This window comes from Pelophylax lessonae (assembly GCF_965119305.1).
Source record: "Pelophylax lessonae genome assembly, chromosome: 5".
In the NCBI taxonomy this organism is placed as follows: domain Eukaryota; kingdom Metazoa; phylum Chordata; class Amphibia; order Anura; family Ranidae; genus Pelophylax; species Pelophylax lessonae.
In genome coordinates, this window is record NC_138772.1 from 442748980 (window position 1) to 442764166 (window position 15187).

At 40.6% G+C, this 15187-nt stretch overlaps 1 protein-coding gene across 1 annotated transcript in view; it reads right to left on the reverse strand.

Moving 5' to 3' along the window:
* ARFGEF1 (ARF guanine nucleotide exchange factor 1) overlaps positions 1–15187 on the reverse strand; it is a 319100-nt gene that overhangs the window by 205424 nt on the left and 98489 nt on the right. The gene's annotated exons all lie outside the window — the stretch shown is intronic.

Here is a 15187-nt window from a genome sequence, read left to right on the forward strand (position 1 = left end):
CGGTTCACGGGTTCCAGTGCTGTGATTGGCCAGAGCCACGATGATGTCTCTCCCGCGCATGTCATGTAAATATCTCACACATTTAGGAGATATTTACACTACCAATAGCCAAGCCTTATTATAGGCTTATCTATAGGTAAATGTTTGGAAAGAAGTTTACTTCGTCTTTAAAGCGGAAGTTTCACTTTTTGAAGTTCTGCTTCTCTTCAAATTTTAGTGACTGACTGAGTCCTTTTATATTCCCTTGGACTGAATAGTTTGTTCCCTATGCTAGGGTCGTCAGTATGGTTTTTGTACATTGACATCATATTCCCTCTCAAGCGTCTCTTCTCCAGAGAGAATACATTCAATGCTTGTAGTCTTTCCTCATAGTTGAAGTCCTCCATATTCCCTTTATAAGCTTTGTTGCCCTTCTCTGGATTCTCTCCAGTTCCAGCACATCCTTCCTGAGGACTTGTACCCAGAACTGGAAAGCATACTCCAGATGCGTCTGGACCTTGGAGTCTTGTAGAGTGGGAGAGTTATCTTTTTATCTCTGGAGTGAATCCCCTTTTTATGCATGCCAGTATTCTGTTAGCTTTGCTTGCAGCAGCTTGGCATTGCATGCCATTGCTGAGCTTGTCGTCTACTAGGACCCCCAGGTCCTTTTTCATCCTAGATTCCCCCAGAGGTTCTCCCCCTAGCGAGTAACTTGCGTTCGTATTTCTGGCACCCAAATGCATTACTTTACATTTTCCAACATTAAACCTCATTTGCCATGTAGATGCCCACCCCATTATTTTGTTCTAGTCTTCATGTAAGGTTTCCACATCCCGTGTAGAAGTTATTGCCCTGCTTAATTTAGTATTGTTAGCAAATACGGAGATTGAGCTGTTTATTCCATCATCTAGGTCGTTTATGAATAAATTAAAAAGGATTGGTCCCAGGACAGATCCTTGGGGGGCCTCACTTTCCACACTAGACCATTCAGAGTACTCCCCATTTATCACCACCCTTTGGACTCCCCCCCCCCACCCCCCTGAAGCCAGCTTTTAATCCAGGTACTTACTCTATGGCCCATACCTACGTACCTTGGTTGGCACAGTAAGCATTTGTGGGGAACTGTGTCAAATGCCTTTAAAAAAAACAGATACAACACATCCACAGGCATTCCTTTATCTAGGTGGCAGCTCACTTCTCCAATATCTTGCAGACTATTGATGTTAGGCTGACCGGCCTGTAGTTCCCAGGGATATATCTTGGCCCTTTAGCAGTTTAAATTTACTAAAACTATTGCATTTCCATGTTCTGTGTGCTGTGGGAGACCAGATATAGTAAATGCAGGGACCTGGGTTTAGTAACACTTTAAATGTACTTTAAAGCTCATGTAAATAGAGATTTTTTTGAACCTGTTTTTATATTTCTTTAGGCCAGTCATTGGGTGTGCAGGATCCTCTACCTTCTTGGATGTTTTCCTAGTGGTGGGTGGCCTTTATTGATGCAGACAACAGCGTCGATGTGATCATTTACATACCTCCCAAAGCCTGGCCAAGAAACTCCCAGAGATGGCATCATCCCAAGCTGCCTTATTGCTAGGACATTGCTAAAACACTCCCAGCAATTACTGTTCACCCCCACCATCACAGAAGTTTTCAAACCCCCACACATGAATAGTCCACTGTCTTCTCTATCACAGCACTGCTGAGCATGTGAGGGGGTTTGAATCAGCTGGGAGCATCTGAGCAATGTCCTAGCAACAAGGTAGGACAGGATGATGCCATCGCTGGGAGTTTTTTGGCCTGGCTTCAGGAGGCATGTAAATGGTCAGCAACTATAGCAAAGGCATTATTTAACTTTGGTGAAAGCTGCACAGTTTGTTTTATCTACAGGCACCCCTTACCTGCACTAGCAGTTTTTGTAATCCCTTACATAGTTTTTATTGAAGTCTAGCAAGCATTTACTTATATTTACAATGGCTATATTTCAAAAACCCAGTACAGCTCCTGAAAAACAACAATCTTTCTTTATGCCTCTAATAACCCGTTGGTATAAAAAAAAAAAATAGCGCTTAATTTTTCTTTATTTTGGATAGAAAAGGGAAGGGTAAGAACCCCTGTCAAGTACTTCGTTGACTGTGTCCCTAATAGTACAGACATTTGGATAGAGATTTTCAAGTTGCTAAATCAATGTTCGAAAATACAACAGCGAGTAGGTATAAATTACAAAGTACCTTTTCAATTAGCAATAACACAATTGGAGCCCATTCACATTAGCGCGACTTGTCAGCCTGACAAGTCGCGGTATGTCGCGGTCCATTGAGTAGTACAGGACCCGTTCTAATAGGAGCGACGCAAGTCGCTCCGACTTAGAAAAAGGGTCCTGTACTACTTTGGGGCGACCTCGGGGCGACATTCATAGACTTCCATTATGTGAAGTCTCTGCAAGTCGCGCCGAAGTTGCGGTGCACGCGACTTCACAGATCGCCCCCCCCCGTAGTCGTGTCGCCTCAATGTGAATGGGCTCTTAATTAACAATGCTGTATATCTTACCCGTACATATTTACATTTTTTCAGTATCCTATATGCAGATTTCCTGAAGAAGCCAAGTGGCGAAACATGTAGAAGAACATGCATAAAGGACCTTAACACCCTTAATTCCAGAGGATACTGAAATATACATTTATTTTGTAACTCACTGTGGATGTTAATATGAACTTGTAATAAACGCTACCAATTTTACCAGTCATGTCTGGATAACTGATGTAGCACCTTGAAAATCCCTATCCTGTTTAAATGTCTATGTATGGACTACTTACAGGGATGCGGTGCTGATAAGATCCTTTCCCTTCATCCACACATATACGTCTGTGTCCCTAATAGGTGGATTCACCGTCTCTTTTTTATCCTGACCAATGTAGTGAAGACAGAAAAAAAAAAAGTTTTGGAGCAGTCACAAGAAAAGGTGACAACTAACAAGGAAATTCCCTCTTTTTTAGATTTATTCTGACTTCCTAATGGGACACTGCTAAAAAAAAAACCCCAAAAAAACAAAACGGTCTAATCCTCCCAAATTCTAATCAAAACTAAAAAGAAACGTTTGCGCTATACATAGACTTTAAATATATGCTTTGAATAGACTGATTTGTTATTGAAGTAGTAGATTTTACATGAAATCATCAAGTGACATTTTGAGCAAATGACAAAACTGAAGAAGACATCTGGCTGAAATCTAATTGTATGCTGCCCTTTATACCTCCAGGGACCTGTGTGCCTTGTACAGATGCTGAACAGAGGAGTACAGTGGCAGTATTATTTGACAAAAGAGATACACTTCCAAAAGAGAACAATCAGCTCCATCACCAAATCTACTGTATTTAATACTTTTTAGGCCTCATGCACACAGAGATTAAAAAAACAATGCAGCTACAGCCGTTTGCCATTTATTTTCAGCCTGTAAAGCACCTCAATCTAAGCCTATCTGTCCATGCATAAATAGGCAGGAAAAAAAAAACAACAAAAAAACACCAAAAGCACATTCAGGAGAGGAGCTGAAGAGCAGAAAAAAAAAAAATAGATGCACCTAAACGCTAGGCGCAAGTAGAGTTTGAGCATTAATGCATTCCAATGGCCAGAATAAATACCCACTTGCCCTCCAGAGGGTTACCCCCTTCATGACCAGGCCATTACTTGCTATTCAGCACTGCGCTACTAACAATTGTGCGTTCATGAAACACTGTATGCACATTAAATTGATACAATTTTTTCACACAAATAGAGCATTGTTTAGGTGGTATTTGATCACTACTGGGCTTTTTATTTTTTATTATACACTGCTCGAAAAAATGAAAGGAACAATTTTTATTCAGAGCAGAGCATCAGGTCAATTCAACTCCTGGGATATTGATCTGGTCAGTTAGGTAGCAGAGGGGGTTGTTAATCAGTTTGAGCTGCTTTGGTGTTAATGAAATTAACAACAGGTGCACTAGATGGGCAACAGTGAGACAACCTCCAAAACAGTAATCATTTTACAGGTGGAGGCCAATGACATTGTTTTCCCTAATTATCTATCCTGACTGTTTTTCACTAGTTTTTCATTTGGCTGGGGTCAGTGTCACAAGTGTCAAGAGTTTGCACAGGCAGTCCAACTCCTCTAATAGAGCTGGACAGGACCGTAGAAGGTCCTTAACCCATCAGCAGGACCAGTATCTGCTCCTTTGTGCAAGGAGGAACAGGATGAGCACTGCCAGAGCCCTACACAATGACCTCTAGCAGGCCACTGGTGTGAATGTCCCTGACTAAACAATCAGAAACAGACTTCATGAGGGTGGCCTGAGAGTCTGACGTCCTCTAGTGGGCCCTGTGCTCACTGCCTGGCACTGTGGAGCTCAATTGGCATTTGCCAGTGAACACTTATAATTGGCAGGTTCGCCACTGGCGCCCTGTGCTTCTCACAGATGAGAGCAGGTTCACCCTGAGCACATGTGAAAGACGTGAAATGGTCTGGAGAAGTCGTGGAGAAGGTTATGTTGCCTGTAAAATCGTTCAACGCGGTTTGGTGGTGGGTCAGTGATGATCTGGGCAGGCACATCCATGGAGACCCTTACAGGCTAGACAATGGCCCCGACTGCCATTAGGAATCAGGAAGAAATCCTTGCACCCATTGTCAGACCCTATGCTGGTGCAGTGGGTCCTGGGTTCCTCCTGGTGCACGACAATGCCCAGTCTCATGTGGCGAGGGTATGCAGTCAGTTCCTGGTAGATGAAGGATTTCATACCATTGAATGGCCCCCACACTTACCTGACCTAAATCCAATAGAACGCCTATGGGACAATATTTTTCGGTCCATCCGATGCTGCCAGGTTGCATCTTGTCTGTTCAGAAGCTCAGTGATGCCTGGTCCAGATCTGAGAAGAAATACCCCAGGACACCTTCTGTCATCTCTTTAGGAGTATGCCCTGATGTTGTCAGGCATGCATACAAGCGCAGGGGCCATACAAACTACTGAGTACCATTTTGAGTTGCTGCAATTACATTTCAGCAAAATGGACTAGTCTGCTGCATCATTATTTCACTTTAATTTTTGGGGTGTCTTTGAATTCAGCCCTCTGTAGGTTGATAATTTTCATTTCCATCAAATGATGTGGCATTCTTTCGTTCCTAACACATTACCCAGTCCATATCAGTATAGATATCCAGCATGAGATATTTTCCCCATTGAGATCTGATGTGTTTTCACAGTGTTCCTTTAATTTTTTTGAGCAGTGTATAAACAAAAAAAGACCAAAAATTAAAAAAAAAAACAAAAAAAAAAAAACAATATTGGTTACTTTCTGCTACAAAACCTATCCAATAAAAAAAAATAGAAATTTCTTCATGAATCTGGGAACCCTGGCATCTCAGGGAGGACCCTCCATGAAGCCTTGAGCACTCTCTCTGCTACAAATGTTGGGATCCTTTGGGCCAAGGAGTGATGTTTTTTTTTTTTTTTTTCATTCAACCCAAATCCCCCCCCCCCCCAGAACACTCTGGTAAGGGGACCCGGTTGGCTGCTGGTTTTCCAGCATGCTTGTCCAACAATGCATTTGGCCGTGTGAACTAGGCTTAAAGCAGGCCATAGACGGTTCGACCAACTTGAGTACAACCAGCATGTTTGACTTTTACATGCGGCTATTTCCAGTGGCTATATGTGTTCTCCCGGCCAGGATGGCTCCCCCCACTGGGGGAACACAATAGTTCCGCGGGAGGAATTCCCAGTCAGTGTTAATGGGGGAATCAAGCGATTGTCTTTCCTGAAACCTGTGGTTGCAGGAAAGAAAATCGCTCCATCTATGGCCAGCTTAAGGCCCTTTCACATGGGCATTCCAGCAGTTGGTTTTTTTTGACCCATGGATCAAAAACACACTGGCATTTATCTGGGTGGCTGGATATAAACAGACATGCACTGCGTTTGCCTCCAGGTCTGCTTTTACGGACCTGACCTGGTGTGGGCAGATATAGGCACAGTGGAGGAAAAAAAATCAGGACAGACACTAATGTCACGTGTGATATCAATTTTGGTTCTGATCTGACTCAATGGGCACTACCAAATGAGACAGAATGGAAGGCGCCCTTCTGAAAGTGACCTTAGTCTGGCAGGGATGATAAGTACCCCAACAGAAATGGAAATTTTTGGCAGCCAAAACCATTCACATACATTTATTTCTACAGTGTTCAGATTTAACTAGATATCAGAAGCAGCCCAAGCAGTGATCAAATCAATCTTTTTGGACTAATGCTCCTTGTAGACGCAAAGGTGGCCCATTAGTTAGCTATAACACAACATTTCCTGAGGACTCTATAGGAACTTGGCACTTGATCTATATTTTTATTACGCTGTATGAATGATACAATAGATCTGGCTCACCCCATGGAAGTTCAGAAACAAAACCAGTGAAACAGCCGTGGATTTATGGATCACTACATAAACTTACAACGTTAAATGCAGGAAACAATATGAAAGTATTACAAAGCTAAACACTACATCAATGAGTGAAATGCCCCGAGCAGTCAATCAATTTCCACTGTTCCTGGGGAACAAAATTCTGTAGGTCTGTTACTATGCTCATGATTTTACAGTTTAATGCTCTGTTAATTAATACGGAAATAAATGGACGCAAATATACAACATCCCTCCAACCCAAATGCAATTCATTGTTTACTGGGGGAATTTAGTCCAATAACTCAAATACAAAAAATTATTTTAATAAAAGAAACAAGGTGAGCTTCCAGGAGCGTGCCATAATCCAGAGGGCAGAGAGAAAACAACTGGTCTGGGCTGCCAGACCACAAAAAATGAACTTTAAGGCACATCATAAGATAGACCACATGACAACGAAACATAAAATTAGATACTTCATTAACTAGGATAAAAACAAAAAATAATAATTAAACCGAGGTGATGAATCTCAATTTGAATAATAACAAATTCAATACATCCAAATACATTCCTGTGTCTGATACATATCACCAGTATGCAAGTGCATAAAATATGGCTGGAAGAATAAGCTAATGGTCAACGTGTTTCGTGGTGTGCTTCATCAGGACCATAGAGAGATATTCTTAACATAAACACAAAAATAACAGTTAGTGATACGTACAAGAATAACATCACATAATCACATATTATATGTGTAATATCATGTATACAATTGTACAGTTTATTTAGGTAAAAGACCAACCTTCTCAACAGGCAAAAAGGGCTAATTTGGCTTTGGGCAGACACAGGGGACAATGAAGACGCAGAATATCAGAGTGGAATTCTTTTACCAGGATAGTATTTCTATAAGGTAAATATGATGAAATTATCACTATAACAAGTGAAAATAATATGTGTAAATACTCAAAATGGATGTAATCTAGTAAAAAGGGAAAAGGAAGGCAAAAAACTTTACCTAAGTTTCCACTGTGGAGTAAATAGGCGTGGGTGAGCGGATGAAGTGTTAGAGCGTCAGATTGAAATCATGTGTCCCCGGATACAAGATATAGGTGGATTAAATAATATTCTTACATCATATCATGGGGTTTTAATAAAAGTAGTATTGAATTGGAAAAAGAGAATATTTACCCAAATTTCCATGTTTTTTTATTAAATAAACTGTACAATTGTATACATATTACACATATAATATGTGATTATGTGATGTTATTCTTGTACATATCACTAACTGTTATTTTTGTGTTTATGTTAAGAATATCTCTCTATGGTCCTGATGAAGCACACCATGAAACACGTCGACCATTAGCTTATTCTTCCAGCCATATTTTATGCACTTGCATACTGGTGATATGTATCAGACACAGGATTGTATTTGGATGTATTGAATTTGTTATAATTCAAATTGAGGTTCATAACCTCGGTTTTATTATTATTTTTGGTTTTTATATTGTTTAAAAAAGTATCTAATTTTATGTTTCATTGTCATGTGGTCTATCTTATGATGTGCATTTAAAGTCCATTTTTTTGTGGTCTGGCAGCCCAGACCAGTTTTCTCTATTTGAATACAAGATCCATTTTTTGCTTTTTTTGCACATAAGTTAAAGAAAAATGGATTATATTGTAATCATTTAAAGTCCTGGATAGAGGTTGCCGTCATCCCTTAGAGAAATTGAAAGCAAAAATGCCCTCTTCTTGGATGGGACTATAAAGGCAACCATTACCAGAAAAGTATAAAAAAATATAAATTTTATTACACGGACAATAATACATCACACAATAATCGTAGTAAATTCCCTATACCCCTGGAGAAAGGTTATGAATACCTGAAATGCGTTAGTTATTGGAGGATTGTTCTTTTCTATGAATGAGGCATCCTCATCTTTTGTTTAGACAAACTCTAGAGCCGTAACTTTTTTCTGTGTATTATTTACTACGATTATTGTGTGATGTATTATTGTCCATGTAAACTTTTCTGGTAGTGGTTGCCTTTATAGTCCCATCCGATAAAGAGGCATTTTTGTTTTCAATGTTAAAGAAAAATTATTTCATGTCTGAGAATGAATAAAAAACCCTAGCCATATATATTTTCTAAACGCAGACACCCTGAAGAATAAAACAGTGGTAGCTTTTTTTTTTTTTTATGTCACACGATATTAGCAAAACAGTTTATCAAACACAAATTTTCAGTAACAAATTAATTTTAGTAAGCACAACTGCGATATATTAACCTGCTTTTAGTTAAATATAAAAGATGAGGCTGCGCTAAATAGATATTCAACATGTCAACCTTCAAAATGGGGCACAATGTAATATAAAATGACAACAAACTTTGGTACTCTACATTTTCCATTGGGGACACTTTAAGGCCCCTTTAACATTGTTGCGCAGTAACATAACGGTGGTAAAAACAGCAATTTTGCTATGTTTCATATGCGTTTCCTGGTGCTTTTTCGGGTTGCTTGCACCTGTGAAAAATGAACGTGACTCAAAAATGCACCAAAATCGCGGTGCGGCTAACACCACGATTTTAATTAATTTCAATGAGAAGCTGCACTTTTGGTGCGGTTTTTAACACCGCATCAACAATGCAGCATGCAGGACATTTCAAACCGCACCGCTCCCACAGTGCAGTGATGTGAAAAGTCCCATAGGATTTAAAGGGAAACGCAGGAAAAACGCAACAGTGTGAAAGGGGCCTACAGGTCATCACTTTAGAGGTAACCATGAATAATTGGCTCTAGAATTGCTGATATTACTCCGCTGTGCATGGAAATTCAAAATGTGTAGGGCAATCAACATTTTCATATGTAGGTGCCCCCCATGTGTGCATTTGTATACTATGTATGCATACATGGAAGCGGGGTGGCTGTTTAAGGCAGTGAAAAGGTTAGAGGAAACCTGTCATAATAGACATAAGAAGGCTGCTCCTCTACAAATGCTAGTATCCCAGGTGTCTTTCCAAGCCTCTTATTCAAGGCCTCATTCACAGGGCATACCTAAGTGTGCCAGTCCCCGAATGCCCATGGTCTGTTGCTCAGGACCCACATGGATGTGAAATTGGGGTGTCCATGCAGTCACTGCATCCCAAATTACATAAATGGGACTTCCTGCACAGGGATGCATGGAACACCTGTGTATCCCCATGGAAGCAAACACGGCCCTCGCAGAGGTATACACTTAACCACTTTCAGACCGGAGGATTTGGCTGCTCAATGACAAGGCCCTATTTAGTGATTCGGCACTGCGTGACTTTAACGGACAATTGCACGGTCGTGCGACGCTGTACCCAAACGAAATTTATGTACTTTTTTCCCCACAAATTTCTTTTGGTGGTATTTGATCACCTGTGCAGTTTTTATTTTTTGCGCTATAAACAAAAAAATAGCGACAATTTTGAAAAAAATAATATTTTTCACAATCTTTTATATGAAATTCTCAAAAAAAAATAAATAAATTTAAAAATAATTTTTTTTTTTACATTTTAGGCCAATTTGTTTTCTGCCTACAATCGCAATAAGCATATTTTGATTGGTTTGCGCAAGTTATTGTGTTTACTTACTACGGGAAAGGTTTATGTCATTTTTATTGTTTTTCATTTTTTTTTCTTTACTAGTAATGGCGGCGATCTGCAAATTTTTTGCGGGACTGCGACATTGCAGCGGACAGATCGGACCCCTAACTGACATTTTTGACACTTTTGGGGGTACCAGTGACATTACTACAGTAATCAGTGCTAAAAATATGCACTGTTACTGTAAAAATGACTGGCAGGGAAGGGGTTAATAGTATGGGTGACAAATAAAATTGTCCTTATTTCCCCCCACAAATAGAGCTTTCTTTTGCTGGCAATTGATCACCTGTGCAATTTTTATTTTTTGCGCTATAAACAAAAAAAGCGACAATTCTGCAAAAAAATAAAAATTATATATAATGTGTATATATATATATATATATTTTTTTTTTCACTTTCTGCTAAATAACATTCTAAAAAAAAATTAATTAATAAAAAAATCAAATGTTTTCATAATTTTAGGCCAATATGTATGGGATAGTAGGCAGGATCTCTTAAACTTATTTATAATAAAACCATAAATATTATCTTATACTCAATAATAAAAACAGACACCAATTGCTTGGAAATAAATTGGCCGCGGCCGTTTATTATTGGTTTAAAATAGATAAATAATAAAACCAGTTATTTATTAAAAACATTTTAGACAGCCTAGCCACTAAGCCCCCGTTCACATAGGGGCGACGCTACTTCGCACCGCGACCTCCGAGGTCGCGGTGCGAGCAGCGCGCCGCGACCTCGGAGCGGCCGCCACGGACTTCATAACATTGAAGTCTATGGTAGTCGCCTCCTGGTCGCCCCAAAGAAGCTCCGGACCCTTTTTCTAAGTCGGAGCGACTTGTGTCGCTCCTATTAGAAGGGGTCCGCTGCTTCCCTATGGGAGGCGACCTACGGCGACCCGTTCGCCTTAGTGTGAACGGGGGCTTAAGCTCAGGCTGTATCAATAAATAAATAATTTTCCAAATAACTTTTTTTTACAAAAAGATAACACTAGTCCCCCTTTGCATAGTTACAAAGGTGACACACCCCATAATAACAGCCAGGACATAAGGGGAGGGGGGGATGGGGAACACACAGCTTGATGTCTTCTGAGGGCAATGAGCCCCCTTGGTCCAGACCCTCTTTATATAGTTTGTGTCTACAAACTAGGGGAAAGATTTAGGTTTTTTTTTTTTTTTTTTTTTTTTTTTAATAGTGGCGATCAGCGATTTTTAGCGGTACTGCAACATTGCAGTGGACAGATCGAACCCCTAACTGACATTTTTAACACTTTTGGGGGACCAGTGACATTACTACAGTAATCAGTGCTAAAAATATGCACTGTTACTGTAATGACACTGGCAGGGAAGGGGTTAACCCAGGGGTGATCAAAGGGTTAAATGTGAGCCTAAGGGGTGTTTTCTAACTGTGGGGGGGCTTGTAATATCAACACACAGATCCGTGTTCATAAGTAGCAGGAACACAGGGGCTCTGTGTTCATTCCAGAGAGAACGGTCTGCTGTTTACAACACGTGGAGCGATCGTGGGTGCCCGCGGCAATCGCGGCTGCCAGCCCCGCACCTTGGCTTCCCCACTGTCGAGTGGGCACGCGTGCCTCCGGCGGTGTGCGCCCACAGGAGCGCTCCCGCGAACGGCTGTACAGGTACGGCGATTTGCGGGAACCTGCGGATCAGCCGCCATATAACTACGGCAGCTGGTCAGCAAGTGGTTAAAGCAGAACTAAACCCTCCCATCCTTTTCAGCCAAGGAATCTACCATCTTGGCTTCTGTTTGATCTGCAACTGCCATGGCTCTGCCCATGTGATCAGTTATTTGACCAAACATTTGATGGTATGACACTGGTTAAGAAAACAAGCAAATGTGACAGTTAGCATTCCTGGTAACTTTTTTTAAACCATTAAACCGATGGATTTAGTTCCTCTTTAAATATTCATCTGTAGGCCCTTGGTCTACTAGAAGGGTTAAAAATAAATTTAAAGCAGAACTTTACCCATTACAACTTGAAAAAAAATAATGTTCTTTAGCAAGGGACATACATTCCACATTAATAATTATGCTACCAACATTAGTGTGTGCTGTAAACTGCCTCATTGCTCTTGTTTCTTCTTGCCAGAGGTGACCACTATGTTGAAGCCCAGAGCCCCTAAACAGCAGTTAGGGCTCTTTCACACGGTCCGGCTCCGTAGGCGGATCCGTTCTGCTCAGCAGGGGATCGTAAACACAGATTCCCGCTGAGCAGGCTGGTGACAGCTCCCTCTCCGCTCTGTGTGTGGAGAGGGAAATGTCAGAGCCCCATGCATCTCTATGGGGTATCGGATGAGAGCGGACCGCCTGTCCGCTCTCATCCGATCCCGATCCGATCCACTGCATGGATCGAAAATAGGGTTTCCATCCATCCAGATTTCACGGACAGGATCGGATGCGGATGTCAGCGGGTGTCAGTGGATAAGTCTCCGCTGACATCCGCTGCCCCATAGGGATGCATGGGGGATCCAATCAGATCTGCCCTAAAAACTGACAGGCAGATCTGATCGGATCGTTCATGTGAAAGGGGCCTAAATCATAAAGCAAACTAAACCCATCGATTTAATGGTTTCAAAAAACAATTACATTCTCGGAATGCTGGGATTGCCAACTATCACATTTGCTGGTGTCTTCAACCAAACTGCCAAACCATCAAATGGTTGGTGTCATAACTGATCAAATGTGAAGCACCATGGCAGTTGCAGATCAAACAGAAGCAGCTTCCTTAGCTTTAACGGTTAGGTGGGTTTAATACAGCTTTAAGGCTGTCAGTAGATGGGCCTTTACAAACACAGTAGTACAGCAGTAAAATGCCTAAAAATAGATAGCAACTTAAAAATAAAAATAGAGAGCAGCTGAGCATGTGCAGAGCAGGGTGACAGTGTATTACTGGATTTTACACAGTAGAGGCACTTATTTGTAATGTTTTACATAGCTATACCTGCAAAAGGGGCCAGCATGAAGTGACCTAGCAGGGCTGAATTTACTGACTAAAGTTCCACTTTAAAGCATAACATAGATTTGCCTACTGTACCAATGGCAGCACCTGCCTTACTCCCATGAAATGTTAATTTAAAAGAGACCCTGCTGCCAGATCCCTCATTTCCACAACAATCTTCCTGTGATATTAATATTACTCTTCTGCAACAAAAAGCCTGGCGGTTCACATATTTCCAATTTATACGTAAAGTTCAACTATTAAGTATATGTGAACCCAATCAATAATTCTCGTATAAGTGTTAACATACTGTATTATTGTATTTTTTAAAGTAAAGTTTAATATTTTATTCTGCAGCTTTCATTAACCAGATGTGGACATTCTACCGGAAATTCAGGGCAGCAGCACAGAAAGTTGTAAACTTCAAAGTGTTGGGGTAAAGAAGTTGAGCAAATAGTTTTCTGGAGAAAGTTTATTTTTTAATAAGCTCAATTTGTTAACTAAAATAACCCACTAAGGATTCAATACTACTACAACCTGACAGGTTGAAGAAAAAAGTTTCCCCTAATCAGCTCTAATAAAATCTTCCCTTTCTCCCCATAATTATTATTTTTCTGCTTTTTCTTATTTCTATTTTTCTAACCAATCATATAAAAACTTTGTCTTGATTCATTTATTTTTTTTTATTTTTTAGGGTTGTATAAAAAGAAAGAAAATAAAAAAATATAAAATATACTGTATTAGCCCCCGTTCACATGCAGGCGACGCTACTTCGCACCGCGACCTCCGAGGTCGCGGTGCCAGCAGCGCGCCGCGACCTTGGAGCGGCCGCCACGGACTTCATAACATTGAAGTCTATGGCGGTCGCCTCCTGGTCGCCCCAAAGAAGCTCCGGACCCTTTTTCTAAGTCGGAGCGACTTGTGTCGATTCTATTAGAACGGGTCCGCAGCTTCCCTATGGGAGGCGACCTACAGCGACCTGTGAGGCGACCAGGTCGCCTTAGTGTGAACGGGGCTTAAGAAAGAAAAAGCCCTTATTTGTAAATAACTTTGCAATGCTTTGTACTAAAATCGTATAATTTTAGAGTATTTTCAAAATGGGACAAATGATAGAATATAATGTATACTTTTTTTTTTTAATCTAAAATTGATGAAAAATGTTTTACTATTTTGTTACATGATTTTTCATTTTTGCAAGTAGCACCCATACATAGAAAACCCTGTTTGTACAAAAGAAGCCATGTTTGCTGAATCAATAAGCCCAGAGCAGAAATGTAAAAATTGCTCTGGTCTATAATAAGTGTAGGCATAAGACCTGAACTGAAAATAAAACCTGGTGATCCTGCCATGAAGATCTATTCAGGTCCTTCCTTGTACATAGCGATAATGGTCTATCCCTGTCACAAAACTGTGAACCTACATTGTTACACAGGCTTCTGATGGACTACAAGTGGACATTTTTTCCACACTGTACCTAAGCATGGTCCACTGTTGTCACCATCAGCAAACCTATCCTGGGAAATGCCATGCAGCTATTGCTGGAGAACATACAATATATTATTTATATATATGCACACACACACATACACACACATATATACATACAGTGCCTAACAAAAGTATTCAACCCCCTTAACTTTTTATCAATTTTGTTACATTACAGCCTTAAGTTCAATGTTTTGTTAATCTGAATTTTATGTAATGGATCAGAACACAATAGTCTAAGTTGGTGAGGTGAAATGAGAAAAATATATACATAAAAAATGGATTTTTGTAAGAACTTACCGTAAAATCCTTTTCTCTTAAGCTCATTGACAGACGTAGTCTTCTTGATTCTCAAGAGCTGGGTTATGTTGTCTCCGCAGGAGTAGGACTAGGCAGAATGACAAAAACGTTCTGGCTCCACCCTAGGGGGCAGTCCCTGAGGGTATATCCTCCCTCTCTCTGCTACAGGGAATCAGTTCTGTTTAAAGCAGTACAGAGAAATTAACCCAACCCAACTCAATGATAGAGGGGCGGGTACTACGTCTGTCAATGAGCTTAAGAGAAAAGGATTTTACGGTAAGTTCTTACAAAAATCCATTTTTCTCTATCGCTCATTGACAGACGTAGTCTTCTTGATTCTCAAGAGCTGGGACATCCAGAAGCAGTGCCACAAATGAGGGGTGGGATTGACAAAATCAAATCCAATCTAGTAGGC